Source organism: Protopterus annectens, chromosome 2.part0 (genome assembly GCF_019279795.1).
Source record: "Protopterus annectens isolate FY-2018-M chromosome 2.part0, PAN1.0, whole genome shotgun sequence".
In the NCBI taxonomy this organism is placed as follows: Eukaryota; Metazoa; Chordata; order Ceratodontiformes; family Protopteridae; genus Protopterus; species Protopterus annectens.
In genome coordinates this window covers 206,810,239-206,825,128 of record NC_056728.1, presented here as the reverse complement: position 1 = coordinate 206,825,128, position 14,890 = coordinate 206,810,239, and positions in this window count along the sequence as shown.

Here is a 14,890-nt window from a genome sequence, read left to right as displayed (position 1 = left end):
GATGAACGCATTAGCAGAGTGCGCTATTCGCATTACTGGGAGGTTTTTCTTCTATTGCTGTACTTATAGAGTGCTGACATCATCGGTGTTTAGCAAGGGGAATGTGCATCCTGTAGTGTGTTTTCCCAGTTGCCAAAAGGGACATTTCTCTCCCACAGACTTACACACGCACCAACCCCACTCACACACAGACACACATACACTGAGCATTTGCAGGATTCAAACCCCTACCTAACTATGTTATGACACTTGTGACGGACGCATTAGCAGAGCGTGCTATTCACATTATTGGGAAGCTTTTTTTCTCCTGCTGTGCTTATAGGGTGCTGACATCATCGGTGTTTAGAAAGGGGACTATGCATCCTATAGGGAGGCAGACACCAAGCACACTCTGGCTAAGCTGTCATTCCCTAGGGCAAACAGCCTAGTGTTGACCTCTACACCCATATGTTTAATTGTCAAATGCACATTATTTGTTGCTGATAGACTGTTTGCACATCTTTATTGCCATAGCATTCCCTGTTTGTATGAACAACTTGTGCATCTGTGGAAGATGTTTGCATATGGGAGGGATCCACTATATCACATATGTCTCTGTAGTCATTTAACTGTGTGCACTGGGCAGACTGCTGTAATGTGGTTGGTTCCTGGAATAACACATAAAAATGCCAGATATGTGTGTCCAACTGCTAAACTGAGATTTGGCCTAAGTGTGTGAGCATGCCCAGTTCAGCCTTCCCATGGCATGTTGTCTGACATATGTCTCATTTATCAAAGTGTGTGAGCATGCCCAGTGTGAGCATTCCATATGTTGGACTCTGCAGCCCACCACATTTGTGGATGACTGTGAACTTCAACAAATATCATCCGTTTATGGTTGTGTGTTGTGTGTCATGTTGTGTAGTTACTGTACAACTGCTTTGTGTGTGAACACAACAGGATTATACTGTGCCTGCAGTGTTTGCATGGGATACTTTGCATACAGTTGTCAACATCCTTTCACACTGACCTAACACTGTAGTACTGTATAGTGTACTGGTAGTACTTTGACTGTGGTGGACAGTATCCTGGGCTTTAGTGCTATCACTGCTTTACATTTCGATAGTGGGCACAACAGCCTGGTTAGGGGCCAGTTGTGTACATCTGACCATGTTGCATTCTGTTCAGATATGAACTACTTAAACCAGGCTTGTCCAACATTGGTAGTGTATTCCACAACATAGGTGTACATTTGCAAACACTAGCGATGTGCCCTAGTCCATGTCTAATGCTAGTTGGAGAGTGTGTTTGTCCTTCAACACACATTGTAAGTGGAGTTTGCCATGACATATGTCATGGTTAGTATACTGTGCCTCTGTCTACCTGTGACATGACAGTGATACCCAGGATAAAGCTACCATCTCCCATCCACTCATCAAGATTCCTATTGAGGAAGATTGATAAGTGACTCTATGGGTAGCCTGTACTGGGGTTCACTCATGGGTGGGGTGGCTTTTGTGTTATGGATCATGCAGTACAGCTTGTCCTATGTAAGTCAGTGCTGGGGTTCAGGTCTCTCATGTGCATAGCTCACTGCCATTCAAATTGTACAAGGTGCAGCATGTTTATTGATACCAGCAACACAGGCAACACATGGCATCTGTGCAAGCTCTTTGATACTCCTGGTGAGGTACTGTTGGGGACTTTATGGTTGATGGAGGTGTCTGCTGAGGTACATCCCACAGGGGCTATTGTAGTCAATTGTACCGCTGATGAAGGATGACTGCAGAGCCACAATGACCTCCCCTTATCTAGATCTAACAACCTTCATGATTAGGTAGGTATATGGTATGTTTCTGTAAACACTACAGCACATGTTTGTCCAATGCAGGATATCTATCACCTTGTGTCCCCAGGTCTCTCATTACATGTTAACTACATAATGGGTTAACACCTATGTGGTAATTGGTGGGCACTTACTGTATATCCACGGGGGTTGACTATACACGTTTCTGCAATTAGCTTGCTGACATGGCTATGGCACCAGTTGTCTGTTTCTATGTGGCCCTTTTGTGGGATGCTTGTGTCAGCTGGTGGATCATATGTGGTGAGCAGTTTGTAGTCCTCTGCAAACATGTTCGGACACAGTCCTTCCATGTTTGCCTGTACCTATGGGACATATATACCAGACGAGGGAGATCCCAGGACCAAGCCTTGTGGGATGCCAGTTATATCTGGTTTGTAGTCTGACATGGCTTCAGCATGTCTGACCATGTCTGTTCTGTCCTTGGTCTGGTTTGCAACAACTCTACTGACATAGGGGTTTATATTTAAGCTGGTGAGCTTATCTATAATGAACATGTAGGGTATTGTACAGAAGCCTTTGCAAGGTCCAGCTACGCTGTGTGGACCACATTGCCCTCATCAATGACCTTAATGACTGTTTCAATTGAGTCAAACATGTTTAGGGGCAGGATCTGAACTTAAGAAAGCCACACTGGGTAGGGTCCGGTGTCAGTAGGTCCCCAATATCTTTATGTCTGTGGTACATGCTGATCCTTTCCATAGCTGTGCAGACCGAGCTTCTCAGGATTCTGGGGTAGTAGTTTTCAGTATCCATTCAGGCAACACCTTTGTTGAGAAGGACCACTGTTGTTGTACACTGCTCTTTGGGTACATATTCTGTGGTAAGGCTGACATTGAGCAGTAGTGTGGTTTGGCATTCCATTCATCATGGAGTCCATGTTGCACTAAGCCCAGGACACCATCTCATACCATTGCTGCTGTGTGTTTTGCTTTGTAGATGTTGGCTGTTACCTCAGCATCTGCAATGTCAGGCGGGCAGCAGTCTGCTCGGATAGATATTCTGCATTCGGGGTTTGCACTGCACCTGTCAGGATGTATGTTGGTAATATGTGTGTGTGTTTGTGATATTTGTGTGATTCAGAGCATATCTGTGAATTCCCAACATGGTTCCTACCATCAGTTGTGAAAGCCTTGGGATTATCCTTAGTGTCCTGTACAATTTGTATCTTCATAGGTTCATAGGTTCATACTAGGCTATCCATCCTAGGGCATTTGTTAGCCTAGCCAGAGTGTGTGTGGCTTTTGCCACCCTTGCTATGTGAATATTATGGCCATTTATGATTTGCTTTGCTGTGCCTCTGTCTGGACATGACACAGTGAAGACCCCAGTGTAACTCTACAATCATCCATCCACTTGGCAAGATTCCTGTTGAAGAGTGTCAGCGAGGGCTCTGCCTAACATGGAGTGGGATTCTGGTCCAGGGTGTGGGGAGCCTCTGGATTATGTATCTGTCCCACCAGCACATCCTATTTCATTATTTGTTGAGGTTGACATCTCTCACTCTCACAGCTCCGATGGATTTGAGTTTTCTGGGGTGGAGCATGTCCATTACTCCTGTGTTGGGCATGGCCTTCTACAACAGGCATGCAATGCCTCTGTGTAGGCAGTATGTGACTGCATTCAGCTGGGGTGTCTACAGCCAGGCAGCATATGACATATATTTGAGACCCTTTATCCTCTTGGTGAGGTACCTTTGAGGTCTTTCTAACTGCTGCAGGTGTCAGGTAAGGTACATCCCATATGAGGCATTGTACTAGATTATGGGTGTGATTAGAGAACAGTATAGGGGCACAATGACCTCTGTTGACGTAGATGTGAATCCTTTCCTGATATGGTGTCAAATGTAGACAGTCTTCCTAGCCACATTGGCAATGTGGGTGTCACATAACGGGTTACTGTCCACTTGTGTCCCTAGGTCCCTGGTTACTCCTTCCATATATAATGGTTTACCACCTATGTGGTAATTTGTGGTACCTTGTTTGGTATTTGGTGGGACATTCATACTGTCCAGTATTACTATCTATCCATGGCCCTATCTATTTGAATAGCAGGGTTGATGCTATGTTTTCAGCTATTTGGATTTTTTTTAAATTAAGTATTTTTTAACTATATTCAAGCTATGTGTGATATAACTTGATATAACTTGTTTCTGTTTCCTTAAATTATTTAATTGATGCCTTATTAGTTAATTGATTTTAATTGAGCACTCTCATGGTATATAAGTGCAGTGCTTTTGTGCAGAAAGTAGATCTGAAGAAGCGTACTGTTTTGTACGTGAAAGCACTCATCTCTTTTGGCCTGAATAAAGAAGATTTTTTGTAGCATCGTGGTGGTTGTTACTCTGGTGTTTGTTATCTATATTCCTCTTTTACTACAGAGAAGACCTTTGGAAGTTCAGATGAGGTTGCGTTTTATCTGATACTGTCCAGTGTCTTCAGGACAGCTGGGTGGTGTTCCTGTGTGTGAGAGTGTGGTCTGTAGCATGCTACAGACTGTACAGCAGTCTTGCCTACAGTTAGTTGCACATGGGTGGACTCCAATGCCTTGTGCATTGTCAGTTACCTGGACGTATGGGTGTCTGTGCTGAATATGGATACTCACCCTCCTTTTATGTTTTGTTCCAGGTTTTGGGGCCATGACACATGATATGTGGTATAACCTGGTACTGCTGGTGTGCTGTCAGGAGGCTTGCAGCAGGTTTCTGTCACTGCACAGACATCGATGTTCTCCATACTGGGGATGGCCTTGGGAGCATGCATATTGGGGTTTACACATCTGGCATTGGTCAGCATTACCCTTATGTTTCTTTCCACTTATGTTTTCTAGGGTGGTGGGTCAGTCTTTTCAGCCTTGCCTACAAAAGGCTCTATGGAGGTGGCAAAGGCCTTATCCAATATTCAGACGCCCAGGGGTAACAGGTGCAAGCCATCCCAAGAACAGCTGCGTGGCTTGTCAAGCATGACATCCCAAGCAGACAGACATTGGATCCCCTTGGAATGACACCAGTAAGTGTGCTACTTGCTATGACTGATCATTCCATGTTTGTACTGTGGCATTATTCTTGGTAAGGGTAGGATGCTGCAAATGGTGAGTGTCATACCGGCCTGGACTACATAATCAGAGAGCTCATCTATGTCTCTTTTCATGTAGTCTAGGGAGGTACATCTCAGGTCATTCACACCAGCATGGACTATGACTGCATCATATTTCTACTTGCTTTGGAGTGACCTGCATACTTCTGTTATGTGGCGTATTGTGGCAGCCTACAGGCAGCTTACTGTACCCTTTCCTTGTTCAGTCTGGTGCGGGACAGCAGTGTGTCTGACTATGGAGTCACCTATTACAACTGTATCAGGCATGTTGTTTCTCCTTCTGACCTGTGACTGTTTGGCACACCAGCTTTGTGTACTATGTGTTGCATGTGCTATGTTTGGAGGTTGTTTGATTGGGTGTCTGCTTTAGAGGCCTCTGTTGGTGTGCTGTGTTTGTAATTTGTGCCTCTGGGAATGTTTTTCTGTGTTTATGTGTTTGGTTTGCAGTTGTGATAGGTCTATGTGGGACTGTGTTTGTGGTGTGTGTGGTTACCTTCTCCTCCTGACTAGTTTTGGGAGTACTGAGTTGAGGGAGCTCAGCCTCCTGTTTGGATAGATGGTTGCATCTCTCACATATATTTGTATTTCTTGGGTGGAGTTGGGGGTTGTCTGTGTACTTGGCACAGGTGTAACATTGCCTCAGGATTCACAGATTCAACTTGTTGTGGCTGGCCTTAGTGGATTGTATGTGTGGACAGATTTTATTGCCATACTACTGATCAGTGATTACTTCATTGTTTATGTTTGCTCTATCATGTAGTAGCTTCCTCATTCTCTTGCATGGTTTGGTTATGGCTGGTGTCCACCATGCCAGATTCCTGCGTGTATGGCATTGTGTCTTGTTTTAATTTAGGATTGCATAATCCAAGCATTCCTGGTAGTGTTCATGGAATGGCTGTATTACAGGTTCTGAGGTGTGGCCCATATGTTGCACCTGCACAGGACCTTTAATGGATTCCACATCAGTTTGGAGGAGTGCAAATATTGCTTAACACATGTTTTCCACTGTGGTTTTCTGGCCAGGGACTGTGGTCAGGATTTGTATATCCAGTGTGATTACTCTATGGTCTGGTTTTACCAGTGAGCAATACACTTCTCATCTTGCCATCCAGTACCCATGTTGCTGATTATCACATCCAGTATGCTTACCCCTCTTGTGGGAGTGGTACATTGTTCCTGGGCCTTTTGGTTTATGGATTCTATGAACTTTTGTCCTACACTGTTGGAGCTAGTATAATGCTCCCAGTCTATGTCTGGGTATTTTCAGTCACCCAATATAATGTGGTTTGGAGGACTTGATATATTCATGTATTCCAGCATAGGCCAGGTGCATTTCCTGGTGTTGGGACAGTAGTCTGTAGCAGGCTATAAACTGGGGGGCAGTTTTAGCCACTGTTACTTGACCATGGCTAGTCCATGCTGCTTTTTGTTGTGGTACCAACATGGGGTGTGGTTATCCTTGACAATTCTTGCTAGTCACCCTCCTTTTGTAGCTTGTTCCATGTTTTGAGGCTGTACAGCACAGTATGAGGTGTAACCTGGTAGTGTTAGGGTGCTGTTGTGAGCCTTGGCTCAGTTTTCTGTTACAGCGCAAATATCAACATTCTCCATACTGGGTGAGTTTAGACTGCATGCATCTTGCTGTTTCGACTTATCCCTTATCTTATTCTTATCCCTTCTGATACCTATGGAGATAGGTTTGTGTTTTGAGCCTTACCTATTCAGGGCACACTGTGGGTAACAACAGCCTTTGCCAGTATCCATACGGCCTGCACTGATAGGTGCATGCCAGTCCTAGCAGGTGGTGCATCATGTCATGCTCAGCATGTCATCCCAGACTGGCACACATTGGATCTCCTTTGACTAACTGCGATACTTCCATCAATTATTGCACTTGATCATCTCATTGTCATGTTGTGGCATGATGCTTGGTGAGGGTAGGATGTTAGTCAGGGTCCTCAGGTGTGCATATAGTACATGGTGTTACATTACTTAACACATAGCATTCATGCCTCAGGTGGTGCTGCAGGGCTGCCTCTGTCGGATGTGCATATTACACTTCCCTGTACATGTTTGAGAGCAGGTTGTGTCATGTTAGGCATCCCTGTCACTATATGAGTGAGTCAGAGAGGGGTATAATTCCCAGGGTTCCTACTGAGCCAGTGTATGTGCTATGCGTTGCCTCTTTGCCAAGGCCAGGGCATACTGGGCACGCCTCCTTCTGCCTACTGGGGCAGGCTCAGGTTGTTCTTCCTCCGAGTCACGCTCTGCCTGTGATGGCCTTGGCAATGGTGGGGGGCTGTTTGGTCCGGCCCTATGCTGGTCCTGCTGCAGCTGTTTTCGCAAGATCATATTATGTAGCATAGCACATACCATGACAATTTGGGTACATGTAGTTGGTGTGTACTGCAAGGCTCCACCAGATGTGTCCAGACACCGGAACCATGACTTGAGCAGCCCAAACACATGCTCTATTACATTACGTGTTTGTGCGTGTGCCTCATTATGGTGTTCCTGTTCAGTTGTGTGTGCGTTTCTGATGGGTGTCATCAGCCACGGCTCCAGTGCATAACCTGCATCCCCCACTAGGTGTCCATGCGGGATGTCCCCATTGGCAAATGTCTGGTACAGCTGCGTCAAATGCCAGATGTGGGAATCATGGTAGCTCCCAGGACAGCCAGCACACACATTCATTATTATGCCCTGGGCATCACACATGACCTGGCAGTTGATGGAGGGGAAGCCCTTGCGGTTGATGTATGCCCTACCCCGCTCACCGGCTGGTGCTTTGATGCATATGTGCGTGCAGTCTATTGCACCCACTACCTCAGGGTATTCCGCTATTTGCTGGAAGAGACGCATATTGCTGGCCAATACCTCACGGGCATTGGGGAAATATACATGATCACCGACATGTACTGACATGGCATCCAGGAACTGGTGCAGTACCCTGGAGGCTGATGCCTGTGACATCCCCATCATATCACCAGTTGGTCTCTGGAAGGTACCTGTTGCTAGTATTCTTAGGCCAACACATACCTTGGTTTGAACTGGGATGGGTTCCCCTCTGTTGGTTCTGTGTGTGAGGCGTGGCCTGCACAGCTCCACTATTTGCTGCAGGAGGTCTCTGTCCACTCTATAGCACTCTACTATCTCCAGCTCATGTAACCCGTGGTAGGTGACCCTGGGCCTGTACACTCTTCTCCGTCTCCTCACTGTGGGTTGTCTGGCACCATCTGCATTGTCACCACCCTCAGCAAGTCGCCTATGTCTCATTATGACAGCTATGGCAGGCCCTAACATTTCTGCTCTGAGTTCAGCTTTTTCAGTTTTCACTTCTGATAACTTAACTCCTGTCTTGCAGTGTCTCTTGAGAGAAACATCCTGCACTGCTGTTTGCAGAGTTTTAAGTGCTGGGCTACTATTCTGCCTGTGTAATTGCCTGCATCTAATTGTTTTCACCTGCTAGCTCCAGGAGTATTCCCTGCTAGCTTCCTACTAAATCTGTTGCTTCCTTTTTCCTTTCTGTTTCCTCAGGGTGGAGCCGTGTGTAAACCAGCAGAAACACGCTCACAGTGGCTTACACGCGCGCACACATACTTACACGGTTCAGAATCTGCTTATTCGATTAAAAGCGTGCACACCGCAAACAGTGTTAAACATCTCCCAACACGCTCCCACATGCTCAGTCTGTCTTACACGCCAAGACACTGCCTTACTCGTGCTTCATGGCGCTGCGATGCCATGCATCCCAGCAAGAAACTTCAGTGTAAGCAACAGTGTACACCTTCCATTTCTTGACTTTCTCATGCTTAGTTAGTGGCACACCTCTTTCCATGATATCTGTCTGACATCTGTCATGTAACTCTGACCTCCAATGAACTGCATTTCTTTCTACCATTCCCCCCTGTGATGTCACCTATCTCCTACTCTGTTCCTCCCCCTTCTGTAACTCTTACACTACTCAGACTGTGCTCATTTGCTATGTGACAGTGGAATTCAGTATCCTTATACTCATTTGCATCAGATTGCCTACTAATGCTTAGTTACATGTCTTAGACTCAGCTTCCCCCCCTTAGCAACCACTACACGTTGGCCATGTTGGTTTTGGTCTGCTGGTCCCTGCATTGACATTCCATGTATTGCATAAAACCTAAATTTGTAGGTTTAAAACCTTCGTTTTTATGTTTTATACAGCACAGCCCGTTTGTGCGGGGTGGCGCTGGGTTTAAACATCGGCAATCGCCGAAAAAAAATTATATTTTTAATATATTTGCATCAGGTTACTTTGCCAATGGCCACATATTTGGCCATTGGCATGCTGCCTGACACATATGCACCCTTTATTTGGAGCTGACATGACTCCATTGCAGTTTTTGCAGAAACGTACTCAGTTGTCAACTGAGTACATTTCTGCAGCTAAAACGGCTCTTACACGGGCTGTTCTGGGCTTCCTGGATCACTAATCATCCTCATTTGCATGCTATTCGGCTGCAAGTGAGGTGATTAGCTTATCCATGCCCACTCCGTGTAAGAGCCGTTTTAGCTTGTCTCTTACACGGACTTTGGGCTGTTCCTGGATCGCTAAGGCTGCATGGAGTCTTACACTACTCTTAGACTCCGTGCAAGCCTTCGTGAATCCGGCCTGTGGTTTTATTTATTTGACTATTTTGCAATTAATTACTTATTTAGGCATACATTGGTATTTTTGATATAATGTAACAGTTGTTCAGAGAAACAGTGTAAATTGCAATGGAGTGCAAATGTGATATTTTGCTGCAAACATACAATTTGATGATCAATCATGTAAATTCAAGATATCTGTAATATACACTCATTAGCTTAAAGAATACAATTATACCTAAAAATAAAACATAAATAAAAATGGAGGCATCCTTGGACATGTAACATAGCAACTTGATTAAACAGCTTATTTATATTTATTTATATTTTCACATTTTATATACATGTACATACATACAAATATTTTAGGCATGGGCAATAATGCCCTTGTAAATGTACCCAAACAGTCATTTCCATATAAGTAAAGAAACACATTCTTAAATTCTGAAGTAGTGCTTGCTTTAATATAATTAGAAATGTTATCCGTGTGTCAGCTACTCTTACAGAGTTCCAGTTGCATTCCTCATTCCTACATCATTGCCTACACAGATTATCTGATTCTTTATTACTCCTTGATAACTCTAAACATTCCTAGAGGTAGTTGTCTCTAATTATTCTACTTAAATATCAATATGAGATGGAGTAAAAAGTTCAATATTTTAATCTGTTGTAATAGTTTAAACTTTCAGATCCACTAATGCCCTTGGTATATTTTCTATGTGCTCTTTCCAATGTAATTAAGCTAATTTTATAATAAGATTTCTAAATTATTATTCCATACTCTACTTTGGGTATAGTATAACTTACAATCCATCATTTCATAATTTCTGATTTCCTAAACTTAATATAGATCTTTTCTTTACAGCCTATAGATTTAAAAATGATAGTTAACCGATTTGCTGATATGATCAGACAAAAAAACCCTCAAAAAGGATTTACCCATGTACCCCGATTCTTGAATGAATCCACATTTTAAATCACCATGTGCTGTATTAAGTATTCATCCTTTAATCTAGCTCTCTCAAATCTCATAGGCTTTGCTGTTGATAAATTTATCTGCATATTATTCTCCTGTTCCCAAATGGTTTGAAGTACTCAAGTTGTGAATGGTTTAAGAAACCCAGCATTTATGTTCCAGGTGTTCCACCCTTAGTGGCTGCCTTTAGTAAATTGGTTGAGAATGACTATATAAAATGAAATCTAATGACAAGCAATATAGGACCAAAGGGAATTTAACTTCTGGCCAGAGGAGAGCTTTAGCAGGGTTGAAAAATGATCATTCCATCATCATTAGACCTGCTGATAAAGGAGGGAGTCTAGTAGTGATGGACTCTGAGTTTTATGATCAGACGATGAAATGGATGTTGGGGGATAAGAAATTCTACTGTGCCATAGAGCAAGATATAATTAGGACACATATATATAGGATATGTGGGATGTTGGATGATCTTTTTAAGAGTCATGTCATCACTGAAGAACTATTTGAGTATCTGTTTGTCAGTGACCCCCTCATACCTGTAATTCAAGGCCTTCCCAAGATCCATAAGGGTGACCGTGTTCCTCCTATGAGGCCCATAGTTGCAGGTTGGGGGTGGTCTACTGAGCCCTTTTCTATATATGTTGAGAGGTTCTTGCACCCAGTTGTAGACTCCAACCCTCAAATATTAAAGGATGTTTGTTTGTTTCTTTCAGCTTTTCCCAGTTAGGGGTCACCACAGCGGAACTCTGGTCTGCTAATGATTGGTAGTTGATTTTTACGTGCCGAGTTACCAGCCCTGACGCACAACCTTCAATGAAGGTACGCCCATTCACGCATATCTCCATGCAGAAGACGCTCTAACTGAGAATCGAACTGGACAGCGTCTTACTGTGAGGTGACAATGCTACCACAGCACCACCACAGCGGGTAACCCTCAAATATTAAAGGATACCAAACAGTTTTTTTTTGGATCTGTATGAGTGTGTGAAAGCAGTACCTGTTGACCTTCCCTTCTTAATGGTCACTTTGGATGTCCATCATTATTCACTGTGATTCCAAATGAGGAACGGGTCCAGAAGGTTCATGACTATTTGAAATGCAATACTGAGCTTAGTAGCTCTAGAATGGACCTTTTGGTTTTGTTCTTGGAGGTTGTGCTAGAAAACAACATCTTCTGCTTTGATTCACAGAGATATCTGCAGAGGGATGGCGTGGCTATGGGCACTTCATGTGCCAATAGCTACACCAACCTATTTATGGCTGCATGTGAGTTGGAACATTTGTTTAAACTGGATGAGTTTTCCCTCAATGACCTTTTCTGCAGACATTTTGTGGATGACCTCTTCCTCATTTGGAGAGGTACTGTTGAGAAATTGGTTCTATTTATTGACAAAGTCGATGGGTTGTCTCCATACTTAAAGTTTAGTCATGAATTTTCTGACAAATGGATATAGTTCCTTGATGTTTATATTGAAATATTGGCAAATGGTTTATAGAATACAGGGGTGTACAGGAAATCTTGCCACCGGAATGCTCTCCTACATAGGCACAGCATGCATCCAGGGTATACATTTAGGAATATTGTGAAGGGTCAAGCCATGAGGGTCTCACGGTATAATCCCTTAGATGAAGGATTTGACATTGCACTTAATGACCTATGCAACAGATTCAGGGTGAGAGCTTATAAAAATGATGACATAGAGAAAGGCATGTTGACCTTTCTGCCCTAAAAGTTGTCAGAGCTACCCCTTATTTTTTCAGTTTCAGTGGGAGCCGTGACTGAGAGTGATCCACATGAGTCTCCAGCTGAACCTGATCGAGCTAGTAAGATCAGAATACCCTTATTTTATACCCAGGATGTGGGGAACATCAAGGATGTGATTAAACTGCATTGGGAGGTATTGACAGTAGATCCTGATATTAAATAAGTAATAGGGGATGTTCCGCAGTTTGTGTATAAGAAAAAAAATGATTTAAAGAAGTTAGTGTGTCATTCCAGGCACAGGAATGGTGATTATGACAGGTCAGGGACCCTTCCCTGTAACCAATGCAATTTTTGTAGATAGATTGACTCCACTTCCACCTTTATACACCCCACTAGTGGCATTAGGTAGGATTTCAAGGTCTCTGCCAATTGTATGTCAGAACATGTAGTCTATCTTGCATCCTGTTCTGGATGCAGGGCATTCTACATTGGCAAAACGGATAGGAAGCTTAGGGACAGAATAAGGGAACATCTTTATCAGATTAGGATTGGATCCATGTCCAATGCCCTATACAAACATGTCCGTTGCACTGATGATACACATGGGTTTAGCTTTAGGGTTATAGAAGTGGTACCCATCCATTCTAGAGGTGGGGATATAAGGAATTGGACTGAGACACAAGAAGCTAAGTGGATCATTAGGTTTAGGGCAGATGCCCTCCCAGGTTTAAATGACAAGACACCACTGAAGCCCTTCCTCAAGTCAATAGGGCTCATATAGTAGTTCTGTAGGTCATTTTTATACATCTGTAATGGTATACTTGGGTCCTGTGGACTGTTTTGTGGGCTAGATGTAGATACTAGTTTTCAGCACGTCCCTTATAGATATATTCCAGTTTCCCTATCTATTGTTACACATATGTAGTTATGTTTATATATAGTTGTTGTGAGATTATATTTATGTGCACAGTATGTTACTATGTTCTAATAGGCATAAAAGATACTTTTAAGATGCATAGATATAAATTTTTATACATCTCCATATATTAACATTTTATATTCATGCATTTGTATTTTATATTTTGTTTTTAAAGGAAGCTGTTACTTTAATAGTTAGAATGCATTATTTGTTTTTACTTTGGCACCTTTTTCTTTTATAATGATGAACAGCTGTGAATATTTGTATATGGTCTGAGGAAGCCCTATCAGGGTGAAAGCGCTTACCACTGTTCCTGCTCTTGAATAAACTTATTTGCTGTGGATGATATTGTTCTGACTTAATATTGGATGTTCTTACGTATCTGCAGCCTTTGTTCGCTCCGGCACCTTACTATTTTTGTTATACTGTTTACCTATTTAGTTAACTGCATGCAAACAATAGAGCACTAGAAATGAAAAAGAGAGATCAGAACGATGTAAGGTAAAGAGGTATGAGCCCAAGAGATAGGACACACTGACTATAACCTAGACATTCACCTGTCCACTTAATGTGTCTTTGCCATGTCCTATTTGTAAGCCATGCAGCTATCCATCTTATCAAAATTACATCAGTAAATAGTTGCTCTAATGTAAGGATCATAGTTTTGTGTATGATCTTATCAAAGGCTGACATTAAGCCCATATAAGTTACAACACAATACAATTTGCCATTTATAACTGTTATTGCATTATTACAGAGCATCATGTTGCAGGTAGCTTTATATCTATTTTTAGCATATGCATGCTTATATAGAGTTTCAAGCCCCAGTATTTTCAGTGCCAATGATTCATTATGTAAAATAACCTTCTCCATTTCTTTTCCATAGAAACAAAGTAAAGTTATGGGTCTCTGTGACTCTGGGTTTGTCCTGTCCCCCTGTCCCTTAAATATGGCTGAAACAAGTGCATGTCGCCAATCTTAAGTTATGGGTGTCTGTGACTCTGGGTTTGTCGTGTTCCCCATCCCCTAAATATTGGCTGCACCAGTGCATGACCCCAATCTTAAGTTATGGGTCTCTGACTCTGGGGTTGTCCTGTTCCCCTTTCCCTTAAAGATGGGTGGAACAATTGCACATCTCCAGTCCTGAGGAATCTCCTCATACTTTAATAACCTGGTGAATAACAAATACAGTGATTCTGTAAGTTCATGCTGAAGTGTTCTCAGGTCATTGTTACTAATTCAATTTCATCCCTGTTCTTTCCATCCAATGTGTGCATAATTATGTTTCAGTATAATGTAATGTCATTTAATTTCAGTATCTGAAGTTAACAGGATGTTATTAGCACAACTTTTCACTAGCTTTGTGCAACCAAAACGGTTTTGAATAAGATTTTGTAAATGTATTTATAATCTGTTGTGTTAGTTTGTAGATTTTGAGTCTTACCACATCTGTGTGTGTGTTGTGTGTGTGTGTGTGTATGTATATATATATATATATATATATATATATATATATATATATATATATATATATATGTGTGTGTATATATATATATATATATATATATATATATATATATATGTATAGACAGACAGGTTTACTGTCAAAATGTTAAAAATTAAAATATTGTTCCAGGTTTTGATCAAATCAGTTTTTCGAAATTTTTTGGAAATGGTAACATGGAATTGTGATTTGAACATCCGGAAGTTTCAATGTCAAAAGTCT